The sequence below is a fragment of the Syngnathoides biaculeatus genome, chromosome 7 (genome assembly GCF_019802595.1).
Source record: "Syngnathoides biaculeatus isolate LvHL_M chromosome 7, ASM1980259v1, whole genome shotgun sequence".
NCBI lineage: Eukaryota > Metazoa > Chordata > Actinopteri > Syngnathiformes > Syngnathidae > Syngnathoides > Syngnathoides biaculeatus.
The window spans coordinates 32370957-32388117 of record NC_084646.1 but is presented as its reverse complement, the minus strand read 5'-3'; the positions used below and the strand labels follow the sequence as shown (position 1 = coordinate 32388117).

General features: G+C 41.8%; 1 protein-coding gene and 1 pseudogene across 5 annotated transcripts in view; one reads left to right on the top strand and one right to left on the bottom strand.

Moving 5' to 3' along the window:
- Positions 1 to 17161, bottom strand: part of zc3h3 (zinc finger CCCH-type containing 3) — a 118551-nt gene that overhangs the window by 67412 nt on the left and 33978 nt on the right. The gene's annotated exons all lie outside the window — the stretch shown is intronic.
- Positions 931 to 1048, top strand: LOC133504193 (5S ribosomal RNA; annotated as a pseudogene).

Sequence of the window (17161 nt, the reverse complement as noted above, 5' to 3'; positions counted from 1 at the left end):
GACTGAGCTCCCTCTTGACGGCAATGGACCGATACAAAGTCTGCATTTCTGTAGATTCTGCACCAATCTGCCTGTTGATCTCCCGCTCCATTTTTCCCTCACTCGTGAGCAAGACACCAAGATACTGTAACTGCTCCACTTGGGGCAAAATGTCTTCCCGGACCTGGAGAAGGCACGCCACCCTTTTCCGACTGAGTACCATGGTCTCAGATTTGGAGGTGCTGATTCTCATCACAGCTGCTTCACACTCTGCTCCAGTGAACGATGGAGATCACAGCTTGATGAGGGCAACAGAACAATATACTCTGCAAAGACCGGTGATGCGATGCTGAAGGAATTTGTCTCCGGCAGTGAGTGCTGCCCTGGTACGACGTTCATGATAAGTACTGAGATGATAAACAAACAAACAAACAAACAAGAACGAAGAACAATAGACTTTCAATTAATAGGAATGACAGTAATCCCTCTCTACTTCGCACTTCACCTATTGTGGCGTCAATGCTTCCTCCCCCCCAAAAAAAGCCAGATCGGCTTACATTACAAATGGAACTGTTCACTTGGTGGTAGACAGATTGCAGAAAGACAGCCTGGTGACAATGAGGAAGAGGAAGCTGATGGTTTGGCGAAAAATTAAAACTTTTGGATATGATCAAAGACGGCAGAAGTTGTGCTTTTGTGTCGCCATTATGGCGTAAATGAACCAGCAGTGTGCTACAGAAAGAATTGTGATAAACATCTGTAAAACTGCTTCAATAACTTTTAATAAAGAAGCGAAATGTGTGATGACGAACCTCAAGCTACAATGAGGGATTCACCCGCTCGAGGATGAGGCTTTTTGGCAAGCAAAGGTGAAAAATTTTGAAAAATTTCAAGTGTGTGACAATATGGTATGAGCTGTCGAGTTTAGCAATTGTGTTGATGGGGTTATGTGCTTATGGCCATGCTACCCTGAGAACGCCCGATCTCGTCAGATCTCGGAAGCCAAGCGGTTTGGCCCTGGTTAATACTTGGATGGGAGAACGCCTGGGAATACAAGGTGCTATAAGCTTTTCTCCCCAGCTAAAATGCAGAGGGGTTGCGTCAGGAAGGGTATCCGGCGTAAAACTGCGCAAAAAAAATGCGTTCAACTGAGATGACACGCTGTGGTGACCCCTAATGGGACAAGCCGAAAGGAAAAGAAGAAGTTGATGGGGTTATGCCCCTGTACAGCGTGTTGGATTAAATTGATTAATTGTCCATAAAGTTAGCTCATATTTGCTTTGCTTTTATTGCTCTTTTGCTACGCTTAATATGCTTACATTGACTCGCGTTTGCTTTCTTTTACGGTTGCTTGTCGACTCACAGTTACTTTATTTATCACATTTGCTGTGTTTGCCATGTTTCAGACCACCCTATGGAAATAAAGAGGATTCGTGGAGATGCGGCCAGAATGGGCTGGTGATGGTGAGAGAGATACAGTCCGCGTTCTCCTTGCGAGGAAAAGTTGTCGGAGGAGGGGCCACCCCAACACGAAACTGGAATAAAGTCACATCAGCGAAATGGAAGTGGTGTAACAGTGGCACGCCGGAAGTGACGTCACAACAGTGCGTCGGGGACATTCGGTGCGCTACATGAGAAGACAAAGTGTTTGCTTTGTTTGTGACTTTCTTTACTGCAATAACAAATATTTTACTGTTATTGTTTAAGGCGACACGGCGAAGCAGCTGTAAAGCGTTGGCGTCACAGTTCTGAGGTCCAGGGTTTAATCGTGGCCCCGTGCCTGTGAGGGTTTTTTCTGGGCATTCTGGTCTCCTCCCACCTCCCAAAAACATGCAACATTAATTGGACACTCTAAATTGCCCCTAGGTGTGACTGTGAGTGCGACTGTTGTCCGTCTCCATGTGCTTTGCGATTGGCTGGCAACCAGTTCTGGGTGTACCCTGCCTCCTACCCGATGACAGCTGGGATAGGCTACAGCACTCCTGTGACCCTTGTGAGGATAAGCAGCTAAGAAAATTGATGGATGGATGTTATTGTTTAACTGGACACGTGTACTGTTTCAATTTTTATCTCAAGTACGCAAAAGTATAAATGCTGTGCATTTGATTAAACATTGTGGTACCCACACACCGGCTCCAGCAGAAGAAGTGATGAATGGTAACTATACTAATACTATAATACAATCCAGTTAGTGTCTTATAATTTATATTATAAATTTATAATATTGTATATATTATATAAGGTTTTGTAATAATTAACTAAATGCCTTTCTTTGTCTCAAATATGGAAAGTACAAATACTGTTTACATATTTTAAATGTTCTGGTACCCCCATAAATATACACTTCTCCCGCTACTTTGCAGTTTTTCCACTTTTCAGGGGTGGTTCTGGTCCCAAATAACCGCGAAAAATGAGGGATTACTGTATTGCTTAAAAGAGTCACAGTTGTGTAATATGCACTCTTCTAGCATTCAGAGCAGTTAAGAGTGAGTCAACACCCACATTACGTTAAGCTTATACAGAATACACTTCCCTTTCGAGGTTCACCGTTATAGACCAGTGCAAGGAAAATTGTACGAAGGGAGCAGTTTAAAGTGACATATTATGCGACAGTCTACAGCAGGGTCGTCAAAGTAATTTTTTGCCGCAGGTCAAATTGCAGTTATGGTTTCTCAAAGAGGGCCGTTATGACTGTGAAATATTAAAAACAAAATCTTAACACCTAATCATATCTACACACAAAATTTATGAACTCGTTTTGAAATCAGAACTCAAGGGAAATAAGTTGTCCTACAATTGTTCACGTTTGGTGACGCAAAAGCTTGTAGTAGCTCAACGGTTTCATGGATATGACAATATGAAATTTTGGTAGATTAACAAGACTCATGGAAGTTGATTTGCCTTCGCGGGCAATAGTTTGTGGTTAGGTTTAGCTGTCAAAATCTTGGATAATGAGGGTGAATCTGGGTGTTTTTTCAAGCCATCATGTCCATAACACATTGCAAGTTGTCACAGCATACACGGGGATTCCGTACGTCACTTAGTGCTTCTTCTCGAAAACAAATCCCTTGAGAGGATTTTCATGGCGGGAGTCATATACGTCAAAATTATGTTTTGTGGTGAAAAAAGGCATGGGTCCATACCGGCTGCTGTTTTTTCATTAAAAACATACTAAAAATCATGCATTCCCTTTAAGAACAATAGTTTTACCAAACGTACAAGGAAAATGTCAACAAACTTTTATTCTTTTTAACTACACAAAATAACAGTGATAACCAAAGATAACTAAATTAGATTAAATTTTTCATTTATTATTATAATTATTATTAGCAGTTATATCCCCGCCTGTTTTTCTTGGCGTATTGCCTTTTTTCACCACAAAACATAATTTTGACGTATATGGCTTTTTGAAACTCCCGCCATGAAAATCCTCTCAAGGGATTTGTTTTTGAGAAGAAGAAGGAAGTGACGTACGGGGCAGAAGCGCCCTCAAGTGGACTCGTTTGTTTCTATTAGTACATACCATGTGAAAAAAATTAACTGCAACATTCAGCTTTATTCAGGTGATGAAGTTCTACAAAATTATGGATGTCATTCCATTTAGCGCAGATAGCTTTAAAATCGGCACTTGAGACATCCTTCCTGCCTTCAGCATCATCAGACGACATCTCCTCCCTTCCTCGTCAACACTATCCCCAGCTAACGTCTGCTCGTTCACGAAAATAAGATGCAACTTTTCGACTTCCTCCAAGATCTGTGGCCTCTGCTTGGTCAACACAGTTGGTCTTTTAGCAAAATCACTTGTTTTGAGGGCATCCTTGTGTTTCAGAAGGGTGCTGATCATCGTTTTCGCCATGCCATACTTCTTCGACAACTCAGAAACACGCAGACCAGATTTCGTGCTTGGCGATCAAATCCTTCTTGAAGTCGACAGTTTTACGCACCACTTTCCTTTTTTCAGCACCAGCAGTTCCACTTGCCTTCTTTGGAGCCATGATCGGGGGTTAATGTTCAATTTGAAAAAAAAAAGTCACTACAGTATTGGGAAATGTCCGCGAGCAAAAGGAGTGTGTGAGTCAAGTGGTTGCGCTGCGCGCTAGCGCAGTCGAGCGAGTTATGTCTTTTCCATTTTTTTCGGGGGTGCATTGGAAAGCACAATAACAAATCGTCGTGGATCAGCTGGTCTGTGTGTTCGAATACCAATTTTCATTCAAAAACCAAAGCAAAAAAAAAAACCTTGAAATTTTTGTTCGACAACCGATTTGTACGAAAACCATGACATTCGAAAACCAAGGTACCACTGTATTCTAAAATTGTATCGATTGAAGTATACAGTAAATATTAACAACAAAGTTAAACTGATAGCGAGATTATTTGATCAACAAGGTCAAGACAAACATACCTGTGAGAAAACACGTCTGTTAGATTAACGATTGGAAATCCCGTGCTTAAAGGGAATGGAAGGACCGCAATGCACCTTTTTTCTAATATCATACAGTTTTTATGCTGAATATGAATCTTAAATCCATTATGAAGGAAATATTTTTATTTTTCGATTATCTGCAACAAATGATCGCACATTGCTGGAAAAGCATGGAAACGTGGTGGAGAAAGCCGATCAGGGGCATGACGTAGGACGTTGTGACAACAACATGGATCCTGTAGGAATAGACTAAGAATGCCGATGAATTTTCCGTTAATTCGAGCGATGATATGAATTAATGATGAATATTATTGTGAAGGGTCCCACGAAGAAGGCGAAGAATACTAGCTTTATGAAGGTGTTAAAGGTTATCAATTTGAGCCAGTTAGAAAGCACACACGTTTGAATACAGATGAATTAGCTGGCGATGAAGATGCTGACACAGTAGTCAGACGCATCGTGAAGGATATGCCTCGTGTTGGAAATATAGACTGGGAAGCATTTGTGAAGTTCTTGTTTAGTTAGTCATAAACTGAGAAATAGTAAAGGCTTCGATATCCTGAATGTATATACGAAGTTTTCGCTCTTGTTTTGAAATTATGCAATTGCCGTGTATTTAGTGATTTAGTACATGACAATCGCCACAACTACTTTGCGTGTAAAATGTTCATTATTGCACCAAAACACACAGAAGCCGATAGCGTAGTCTACATTGGTATATTTTCACAAATAAGTAATAATATAATAATAATAATAATAATTTTTACAGATTGGTTTTAGCCTTCAATCATTGAGGAATTCTTGAAATTAATTGGTTTTTCTTCGGCGTAAATACAAAAGACTCATCTTATCGTCATTCCAAAATAACCTAAATCATTTTTACGGATTGGTTTTAGCCTTCAATCATTGAGGAATTCTTGAAATTAATTGGTTTTTCTTCGGCGTAAATACAAAAGACTCCCATCTTATCGTCGTTCCAAAATAACCCATCCCAGAATTTGTGATGTTAGAGGTCCGCCCACGAAATTAGTTGTTTTACAGGTAAGAGAAAGTAGGTCAAAGTTCGCGGACTTTAATTCATAAACACATATTTTTGGTAAAAATATCGAACAGGATATGCATTTTATGGAACAGTAGAACATATATTTTCATCTAGATAATATAATTCGAGACTGTCAAATTATACCTAGGTTATTCCAAGTGCAAACGGCATAATGTGAGGAACCAGCCTTAAAAGAGTGTGGTTTATATTTGATTTAATATCCTGCGGTAACTAAGTAATTATGAGAACTGTAGCAGGGTCTGTGCTCCAAAATGGCTCTGAGAACCTCTGAATTTCTCACTATTTCCTCCTAAGCAAAGTTCCTATCACCCAACGCAGAGGAGCAATGGGGACCTTTAACACTTTAAAAGGAGAGCTGACTCAGAATATTTAGATACTAAATGGCATTGAGGTATTTATCGAAAACTAGGGATATCAGGGTCTGGCTCGTGGCGCCCAAAAGTCATGGCTTGAAATAATGGCACCCCAGGTGTGACAAGTTTTTGAGCACAGCTACACATATACTGCATATTCATATGTTTCAGTGAATTGGCACAAGATTTTACATAGAATGCAGTGTTCCCTGGTACTATGGTGCGATGGTATGGTACTATGACAGGAAAAGCTTGGGAGTTGGTTGACATGATGATTAGGAGAAAGGTGGCTATGTTTGTCCATCCAAGAGAGCAAGTAGAAATGTAGTAAGGCTAGACGTTTAGGGAAAGGGTTTAAATGATTTTATCATGGAGTAGATAGGAAGAGAAATTGAGAAGAGGTTATTTTAAAGGAAAAGCTGGCTAAGAATATCGTGGAGGTAAAAAGATTATCAGATGGAGTGGTGAGGTTGAAACTTGAAATTGAGGGTGTGATGTATAATGTGATAAGCGGCAATACCCCACAGTTAGGATGTGGTCTAGAGTTGAAAGAGAAATTCTGGAATGAACTTGATGTAATTCTGAGCATCCCATACACAGATAATTGTGATTAGTGCAGATTGAAGTGGATACGGTGACGTAAACAGGGGCAATGAAGAAGTGATGGGTAAGTACGGAATCCAGGAAAAGAATTTTGAGGGACAGATGGTGGTGGACTCTGCAAAAAGGATGGAAATGGAATTAGTGGACACCTTTTTCCAGAAGAGGCAGTAACATATGGTGACCTACAAGAGAGGAGGTAGAAGCACGCAGGTGGATTATATTTTGTGCAGACGATGCAATCTGAAGAACGTTATTGACTGTAAAGTAGTGGGAGGGGAGTGTGTTGTTCAACAACATAGGATCGTGGTGTGTAGGATGACTCTGGTGGTGGGGAGGAAGATTAAGAAGACAAAGGAAGAGAAGAGAATCAGATGGTGGAAGGTGAGAAAGGACGAATGTTGTGCGGCCTTTTGAAAAGAGGTGAGACAGGCTCTAGATGGACAGGAGGGACTAACAGACCTTGAGTAATTTAAAATAATTGCTTTGAGGAACAGTAAATCCTGGAAAAATACGTTTTTCCATAGCGCTGAAAAAGGGGTACCGCAAGGTAGAATTAATATTTTAAATTAGAAACTGTGATTGTATGCTCCCTGTACAAAGCCGAAGGGATGAATCAACCACGGATCTGCTCTGCTGGTTTAGTATTTGATTTTTTTTCCATTTTGGGCAATTGCAGAAAATGCTATATTAAGGAAAAATAGAAGATGACCAAATTGGAACAGTTCTTGGTAGAGAAATAAAGCAGTTGAATAACAGTTCCCCCCTCTCAAGCGTTTGTTTATATGAGTAGATGTTGAACTTATGAACAATTTCAGAGAGGTTGGGTTAGACAGCTCTAGGGAGGAGATTCCGACCATTACGACAATTTACTGAGGAGTTCCAGACTACAAGCAGTCGAGGACTGAAGCGAGGACGGTATTGATGGATGGATTTTTATGATGGCTATTAAGCTCTCCCCGAACATAGCTAAAGAGATTGGGGTGTCGTTACTCCATGTACTACTAGAGGGCTTCCAGAGGTGACGTTGCAATTGACAAACACGGTGCAGTAAATTTTATTCCTAATTGCGAGCAATATTTTGGAACGAGTACATACAGGAGCACCCAACTGAACTTAGCAACACATTTAAGACGATCGGGGGGTCGGAACGGTGACATTGACGAGCAGCCAAGTAGCAGCTGTTTAAAAGATAAAAAAAGATTGTCAACCGTCTCAATGTGTCAAAAGGATGTCTTTATATACAGTCATGGCTTGAAATAATGGCACCCCAGGTGTGACAAGTTTTTGAGCACACCTATACATATAATGCATATTCATAGCTCCATCCTCAGCATCCTTCTACCAATATACTCACTCTCTCGCCTCTGAACATGTCCAAACCATCGAAGTCTGCTCTCTCGAATCTTGTCTCCAAAACATCCAGCTTTGGCTGTCCCTCTAATGAGCTCATTTCTAATCCTATCCAACCTGGTCACTCCGAGCGAGAACCTCAACATCTTCATTTCTGCCACCTCCAGTTCAGCTTCCTGTTGTTTCTTCAGTGCCACCGTCTCTAATCCGTACATCATGGCCGGCCTCACCACTGTTTTGTAAACTTTGCCCTTCATCCTAGCAGACACTCTTCTGTCACATAACACACCAGACACCTTTCGCCAGCTGTTCCAACCTGCTTGGACCCGTTTCTTCACTTCCTGACCACACTCTCCATTGCTCTGTATTGTTGACCCCAAGTATTTGAAGTCGTCCACCCTCGCTATCTCTTCTCCCTGTAGCCTCACTCTTCCCCCTCTACTTTTCTCATTCACGCACATATATTCTGTTTTACTTCGGCTAATCTTCATTCCTCTCCTTTCCAGTGCATGTCTCCATCTTCCAATTGTTCCTCTGCGTGCTCCCTGCTTTCACTGCATATGACAATATCATCTGCGAACATCATGGTCCAAGGGGATTCCAGTCTAACCTCATCTGTCAGCCTATCCATTACCACTGCAAACAGGAAGGGGCTCAGAGCTGATCCCTGATGCAGTCCCACCTCCACCTTAAATTCCTCTGTCACACCTAAGGCACACCTCACCATTGTTCTGCTGCCATCATACATGTCCTGTACTATTTTAACATACTTCTCTGCCACACCAGACTTACGCATGCAGTACCACAGTTCCTCTCTTGGTACTCTGTCATAGGCTTTCTCTAGATCCACAAAGACACAATGTAGCTCCTTCTGACCTTCTCTGTACTTTTCCACGAGCATCCTCAAGGCAAATAATGCATCTGTGGTACTCTTCTAGGCATGAAACCATACTGTTGCTCGCAGATACTTACTTCTGTCCTGAGTCTAGCCTCCACTACTCTTTCCCATAACTTCATTGTGTGGCTCATCAACTTTATTCCTCTATAGTTCCCACACCTCTGAACATCCCCTTTGTTCTTAAAAATGGGAACTAGAACACTTTTCCTCCATTCTTCAGGCATCTTTTCGCCCGCTAGTATTCTGTTGAATAAGTTGGTCAAAAACTCCACAGCCATCTCTCCAAATTGCTTCCATACCTCTACCGGTATGTCATCAGGACCAACTGCCTTTCCATTTTTCATCCTTTGTAGTGCCTTTCTGTCTTCCCCCTTAGTAATCATTTCCACTTCCTGGTCCTTCACTCTTGCCTCTTCAACTCTTCCTTCTCTCTCATTTTCTTCATTCATCAACTTCTCAAAGTATTCTTTCCATCTATTTAGTACACTACCGGCACCAGTCAACACATTTCCATCTCTATCCTTAATCACCCTTACCTGCTGCACATCCTTCCCATCTCTATCCCTCTGTCTGGCCAACCTGTAGAGATCCTTTTCTCCTTCTTTCGTGTCCAACCTGGTGTACATGTCTTCATATGCCTCTTGTTTAGCCTTTGCCCTACGTCGCATCTCGATGTACTCCTTTCGCCTCTCCTCAGTCCTCTCAGTATCCCACTTCTTCTTCGCTAATCTCTTTCCTTGTATGACTCCCTGTATTTTGGGGTTCCACCACCAAGTCTCCTTCTCCCCTTTCCTACCAGATGACACACCAAGTACTCTCCTGCCTGTCTCTCTGATCACATTGGCTGTCGTCGTCCAGTCTTCCGGGAGCTTCGGTTGTCCATCGAGAGCCTGTCTCACCTCTTTCCGGAAGGCCGCACGACATTCTCCTTTCTCAGCTTCCACCACATGGTTCTCTGCTCTACCTTTGTCTTCTTAATCTTCCTACCCACCACCAGAATCATCCTACATACTACCATTCTATGCTGTCGAGCTACCCTCTCCCCTACCACTACTTTACAGTCAGTAACCTCCTTCAGATTACATCGTCTGCACAAAATATAATCTACCTGCGTGGTTCTACCTCCGCTCTTGTAGGTCACTATATGTTCCTCCCTCTTCTGGAAATAAGTGTTCACTACAGCCATCTCCATCCTTTTTGCAAAGTCCACCACCATCTGCCCTTCAAAGTTCCTCTCCTGGATGCCGTACTTACCCATCACTTCTTCATCGCCCCTGTTTCCTTTACCAATATGTCCATTACAATCTGCACCAATCACAACTCTCTCGCTGTCTGGGATGCTCAGAACTACTTCATCTAGTTCCTTCCAGAATTTCTCTTTCAACTCTAGGTCACATCCTACCTGTGGTGCATAGCCGCTAACCACATTATACATAACACCCTCAATTTCAAATTTTAGTCTCATCACTCGATCTGATACTCTTTTTACCTCCAAGACATTCTTAGCCAGCTCTTCCTTTAAAATAACCCCTACTCCATTTCTCTTCCCATCTACTCCGTGGTAGAATAATTTAAACCCTGCTCCCAAACTTCTAGCCTTACTACCTTTCCACCTGCTCTCTTGGATGCACAGAATATCAACCTTTCTCCTAATCATCATGTCAACCAACTCCTGTGCTTTTCCTGTCATAGTCCCAACATTCAAAGTCCCTACACTCAGTTGTAGGCTCTGTGCATTCCTCTTTTTCTTCTGACGCTGGATCCGGTTTCCTCCTCTTCTTTGTCTTCGACCCACAGTAGCTGAATTTCCACCGACGCCCTGTAGGTTAGCAGTGCCGGGGGCGGGCGTTGTTAACCCGGGCCACGACCGATCCGGTATGGGATTCTTTAGATGAACGCTCATATTTGTTTGGCACAGTTTTTACGCCGGATGCCCTTCCTGACGCAACCCTCTGCATTTATCCGGGCTTGGGACCGGCCTAGAGATTGCACTGGTTTGTGCCCCCATAGGGCTGCATTAGGAAGTGGCTTAGAGTAGAAAGAGAAATTCTGGAAGGAACTAGATGAAGCAATTCTGAGCATCCATACACAGAGAGAATTGTGATTCGTTCAGATTAAGGTGGACAAAGTAAAGGAAACAGGGGGAGATGAAGAAGTGATGGGTAAGTACGGTATCCAGGAAAGAAAGCAGAAAGTAGCTGTAATACCATTTTAAATGAGGCAACACCATCAGATTCTAATTTTATGAACAAGTGTCAGGGAAAAAAGGTGGTATTTTTAGATCATTATTTCAATGTAAAGAAAATATACTGGGTGATTTTAGCTCTTTTGAATATCTGTGTTTTTTATTTCAGGGTGACCCAAAGGTTATCATTTTAATCATTTATAGACCTCCAAGATACAATGGAAAATTTATGGAGTATTTTTCAGAACTGCTGTCAGTTATTTGTACTGAGTACATCTATTCTGTTATAACAGAGGACTTTAACATTCATGTTGACAATAACATGGGAAAAACATCCAAAGAAATTTCTGCAATACTAGACACATTTGACCTCTCCCAACATATTTAGAGTCCAACTCACACCTAAGGTCGCATCTTAGACCTGGTCATCTCTCAGGATGTTGAAATTCTATCGATAACCATTTTTGAGTATTTTTTTTTAATTACAGTTTCCTCCAAAAGTTCAGACAACCTCAATCTCAATTAGGAAAAGGTACATAAATGAGAATACTGCCATAAAGTTTATGGAGACTGTGGCTGTGCCACAGACTTTGAATGCTGAGACAGTTGGACTTTTGGACAATTTCACCAAGAAAATCAAAAACGCCATGAATGCTGTCGCTCCTGTTAAAACTAAGACCATCCTGAGGCGACCTAGAACACCGTGGAGGAGCACAATGATGGTCAACCGATCTAAATCGGACTGTAGTAAAGCAGAACGCAAGTGGAGAAAAACTAAACTGCAAACTGACTATGATTTCTACAGACAGTATCTTTGTAATTTTAACCAAGAGTTAGAGCTAGACAGCAACACTTTTCTGAAATCATTAGCAAGAACCTCAACAATACTCGTGCTCTATTTGCTGTGGTTGACAAGCTTAAAACCCCCCCGCCTGAATCAGAAATTGTTACAGCAGGCAAATGCCATGAGTTTGCCTGTTATTTTAGTGAAAAAAATACAATCCATTAGGTCAAATAGAAAACTGTTCAGCAGTTGAAACCATCAACGGGCTGTCTCGACTCAATACCTTCTAACTTTTTCAAAACTATTGTGAAGTTAGTGCTACCTGATTTGCAGCAAATAATCAATTGCTCACTTTAGTGTGGCGAGTTTCCCAAAGCTCTTAAAGTAGGTGCTGTTAAGCCTATTCTAAAAAACAGAGCACTGGATGATTCCATGTTAGAAAGCTATAGACCCATCTCAAATCTCCCGTTCATAGCCAAGATTCTTGAGAAAGTTATTTTTAATCAACTCAGCAATTTCTTGAATTTAAATGGACTTTTTTGACAAATTTCAATCAGGTTTTCAAACTCATCACAGTACAGAATGTGTTATCAAAGTGCTAAATGATATAAGGTGGAATACGCCTCAGGGAAAATGTCAATTTTGGTCTTGTTTGATCTCAGTGCGGCTTTTGATATGGTAGATCACAATATACTGATAAACAGTTTGGAAACGTGGGTAGGACTAAACGGAACGGTCGTCAAATGGTTTAGGTCCTACCTGGAGGAAAGGAGCTACTTTGTGACCATTGGAGATGCTTGGTCTCAGCGATTGGAAATGACCTATGGAGTACCTCAAGGGTCAGTTCTTGGACCCCTCCTGTTCAGCCTGTATATGCTACCCTTGGGTCAAATTTAATTTTGACTACCATAGCTATGCAGATGACACACAGTTCTATTTAGCAGTGTCTCCAGATGACTAGAGTTCAATTGAGGTATTGTGCCACTGTCTAAATCAGATAAATAACCGGATGTGCCGAAATTTTCTTCAACTAAATCACAACAAAACAGACAAATATTATTGGCAATAAAGAAAAGGGAATTGCTGTTAGTAAACACCTGGACTCTCTATCTTTAAAAACCAAAGACCAAGCCCGAAACCTTGGTGTTCTGATTGATTACGACCTGACTTTCAACAATCATATCAAATCAATCATAAAAACTGCCTTTTACCATCTGAAGAACATATCTAGAGTGAAATCTTGAATGTGTCAAGCAGACCAGGAAAATCTCATCCATGCTTTTATCTCAAGTAGACCTGACTACTGTAATGGTCTTCTGACTGGACTCCCCAAAAAAAAAAAACAAAAAAAAAACAAAACAAAAAAAAAAAAAGATTAAACAGCTGCAGCTCAATCAGAATGCTTCAGCTCGCGTTCTGACCAAAACAAAGCACTCAGAGCATATAACTCCAGACCTAAAGTCCTGGCACTGACTTTTTAGAATAGATTTTACAGTTCTGCTACTGGTTTATGAATCACAAAATGATTTGGGTCCTGAATACATGAAAGAAATGCTTACGCAATACAAACCCAGTAAATCTCTGAGGTCAACTGACTCAGGTCAAATAGAGGAGTCCAGAGTCCAAAGCAAACATGGTGAAGCAGCATTTAGCTTTTATGGTGCACACAAATGGAATAAATTGCCAACAGAGGTGATGTCAGCCCCAAGTGTGAATGTTTTTAAACCCACATTGAAAATGCTTCTTTTTTTCTCATGCTTTTTAGAATATATCCACTATTTGATCATATTACTTGCACTGTATGGGGTTTTGTCTTTTTTAAAATATTTTGTTTGTAATTTTTACTGTTTTATGCCGTTTTAAATGTTTTATTTTGTTTTCAAATGCCTTTAATCATGTAAAGCATATTGAGTTACATTGTGTATGAAATGCGCTATACAAATAAATTTGGTTTGCTTTGCTTATATCCATAAGTCAATTTTGTTCACAAGCCCAGGTCTGATTGCCCATCTTTTATACACCGTTCTCAACCACCACAGAAACGTCATTTCATGGTGACATTCTAGGTGCAGATGACTGGCTCGAATTAGTCCCTTTGGGCCTAGGAAAAGCTGTCAGCATTTAATCGCAAAATAAAGATGTGTTCTTTATATCAAGTCATCATAATTAGTTATTCATTGGCTATATCCAATCTGAGTGTGTATGCATATGAGGGGCCCCGTAGCTCAGTGGTTAGAGCACTGGTTTGGTTGTGGGTTCGTATCCCACTGGGGCCTCCACTCCCTGAGAAGGGTTGTGTCAGGAAGGGCATCCGGCGTAAAAATTGTGCCAAACATATATATGCGTTCATCTGAGATTTGCCTCACACTTCTGTGGTCCCGGGTTCAATCCCGGAATCATCTGTGTGGAGTTTGCATGTTCTGAGATGGGTTTTCTCCGGACACTCCAGTTTCCTCCCACAACCAAAACCCAAAAACATGCAACTGTAATTCGACACTCTAAATTGTCCCTATGTGTGATTGTGAGGGCGGATGTTTGTCTCGATGTGCCCTGCGATTGGCTGGCAACCAGTAAAGCGTGCACCCTGCCTCCTGCCCGTTGACAGCCGGGATAGGCTCCAGCACTCCCGCGACCCTCATGAGGATAAGCGGGGAAGAAAATGGATGGATGGACACATATATATAAGTATGCGTGGGACAACTGGTGCCGTGCCTGTGTGGAGTTGGCATGTTCTCCCTTTGGTTGAGTGGGTTTTCTCCGGGCACTTTTCCGGGATTGTGGGTGTCCATTTCAGGATATACCCTGCCTCCTGCCAAACGATAGCTGGGAAAGGCTCAAGCTGTCCCACGACCCTTGTCATTATGGTACCCAGACCACTGTGTGTGGAGTTTGCATGATGATACACATACATCCTGAGGTGTGTGAAGGGAGTCCTCCTTCGGAGTTTTTCACATTTCATGGGGGAGTTCTGGTCCCCATTAACCATGCAAAACGAGGGATTACTGGAAATATTTTGCAGATGTGAATGTCATGCAGCCTCCTCCCTTCAGCGGGCTGTCTTCTGCTCTGGCCAATTGTAGTTGATTTTTATATTTCTATTTCTATGGCCAATTGACAGACATTCTTCTTCTTCTTTGCCCGTTAAATGTAAAGTCTCCTTCTTCTATATATGTGAAGACTCTGTGCATACCCAAACCTGAGTGTATTGTTGGGGATTAAAAAAGTTTTTGTTGTAGTGTTAAACTCATACCCACTTGCGGAAAAAACATTACAGTATCACCACATCGGCCGCGGGGTTCATGACGCCCAAAAAAAATGATACTCGCATCTTTGGGTCATTTCCGCTTGCCATTTCTACTTTACTTTCCATAAGAAGGAAAAAAAGCAAAGACAATGGCGACCCCGGAACAGTGTCTGCTTTCATAAATGGACCTAAATGACGTTTAATTATGCTTCAAAATTGATAAAGAAAGCGACAATTACATAGCTTGGAGGGACGATGAGTATTGCCAGGTGGAGGTCATACACGGGAAGGCAGTCCAACTGGGCAACAGTACAAAAAAAATCACAAGGCAAAAGACTTGGTCCAACAAACAAGAAACAATGTAAAAAAATCGGACATGGCGAAACATGAAAACATGACTTGACTTTATATGGGTCAGTTACGCTATGAGATGGGACAAGGCACTTGTGCCAGCTAACTCTCATGAACACACATGCATATACACACAATGATCTGGCAACAAGTGATATGAAAAACAAGGCTTAAAACCACAACGTAATCATAGCAGAACGAAGTGCAGCAGCGTGCACGAGGAAGTGCCACATGGCCATGCTGCTGCCGTCAAACACCCGACTTAACTCTGAAAAGAAGAAATTTGAGGAAGTGTGCAGTTTTTAGGGGTTGATGAAAGAAAATTCTAATGATTAAATTACATGACTATGCTTCCTCCAATGAATATGCAGAGACAACACTAAGAAAGGTACTGCTGCTTTTGGGATGACGGGCATAAAAGAACATCACACAAATTAATTGACAGTGATGGAACATATATTTGTTACTGGTGAACTACAAAGCGATGATGACAAAGGTATTGTATATCCTGATTCCTGACATGGAAACCATTGGGGTCAGGCAGCATACTTTACTCCAACTTGAAAATCAACATGCCTCCAGCTTTGTGCTTGATTATTGAGAATGTAAAAGGATACTTGTCATTTAACACAAACAGTAGAGTCAAAATATGTCCAACATGATTAATAGATTAGGTGCTATTGTTTGTCCAGCTGTCTTCTTTTTTTATTAATTTGAAAATCTTCTTTTCCTTTTGGCTTGTCCCGATTAGGTTATGTCTTTTTCCATCACCCAGAGTCTTCATGTCCTCCCTCACCACATCCATCAACCTTTTCTTTGGTGTCCCTCTTGCTCTTTTGCCTGGCAGCTCCATCCTCAACACCCTTCTACCAATATACTCCTCTCTCGGCTCTGGACATGTCCAAATGATCGAAGTCTTCTCTCTCTCCAAAACATCCAACTTTGGCTGTCCCTCTAATGAGCACATTTCAAATCCTATCCAACCTGTTCTCTCCGAGCGAGAACCTCCACATCTTCATTTATGCTACCTCATGTTCTGATTCTGATTCCTGTTGTTTCTTCAGTGCCACCGCCTAAAATCCGTAGATCATGGCCAGGTTCATCACTGTTTTATAGACTGCCCTTCATCCTAGCAGAGACTCTTCTGTCACATAGAACACCAGACACCTTCTGCCAACTGTTCGACCCCGCTTGGACCCGTTTCTTCACTTCCTTGCCACACTCTCCATTGCTCTGTATTGTTGACCCCAAGTATTTGAAGTTGGCCACCCTTGCTATCTCTTCTCCCTGGAGCTTCACTCTTCCCCCACCACCTCTCTCATTCATGCACGTATATTCTGTTTTACTTCGGCTAATCTTCATTCCTCTCCTTTCCAGTGCGTGTCTCCATCTTTCTAATTGTTCCTACACCTGGTCCCTGCTTACATTGCAGATCACAATATCATCTACGAACATGATGGTCCAAGGGAAATCCAGTCTAACCTCATCTGTCAGCCAATGCATTACTACTGCAAACAGGAAGGGGCTCAAGCGGATAACTGATGCAGTCCCACCTCCACCTTAAATTCTTCTGACACACCTACGGCACATCTCACCGCTGTTCTGCTGTCCTCATACATGTCCTGCACTATTCCAACATATTTCTCTGCCACACTGGACTTGCACATGGAGTACCACAGTTCCTCTCTTGGTACTCTGTCATAGGCTTTCTCTAGGTCGACAAAGACACAATGTAGCTCCTTCTGAGCTTCTCTGTACTTTTCAATTAGCATTCTCAAAGCACAAGTGGTACTCTTTCTAGGCATGAAACCATACTGTTGCTTGCATATACAACATCTGACCTGAGTCTTGCCTCCACTACTCTTTCCCATAACTTCATTGTGTGGCTCATCATCTGTATTCCTCTGTAGTTTCCACAGTTCTGAACA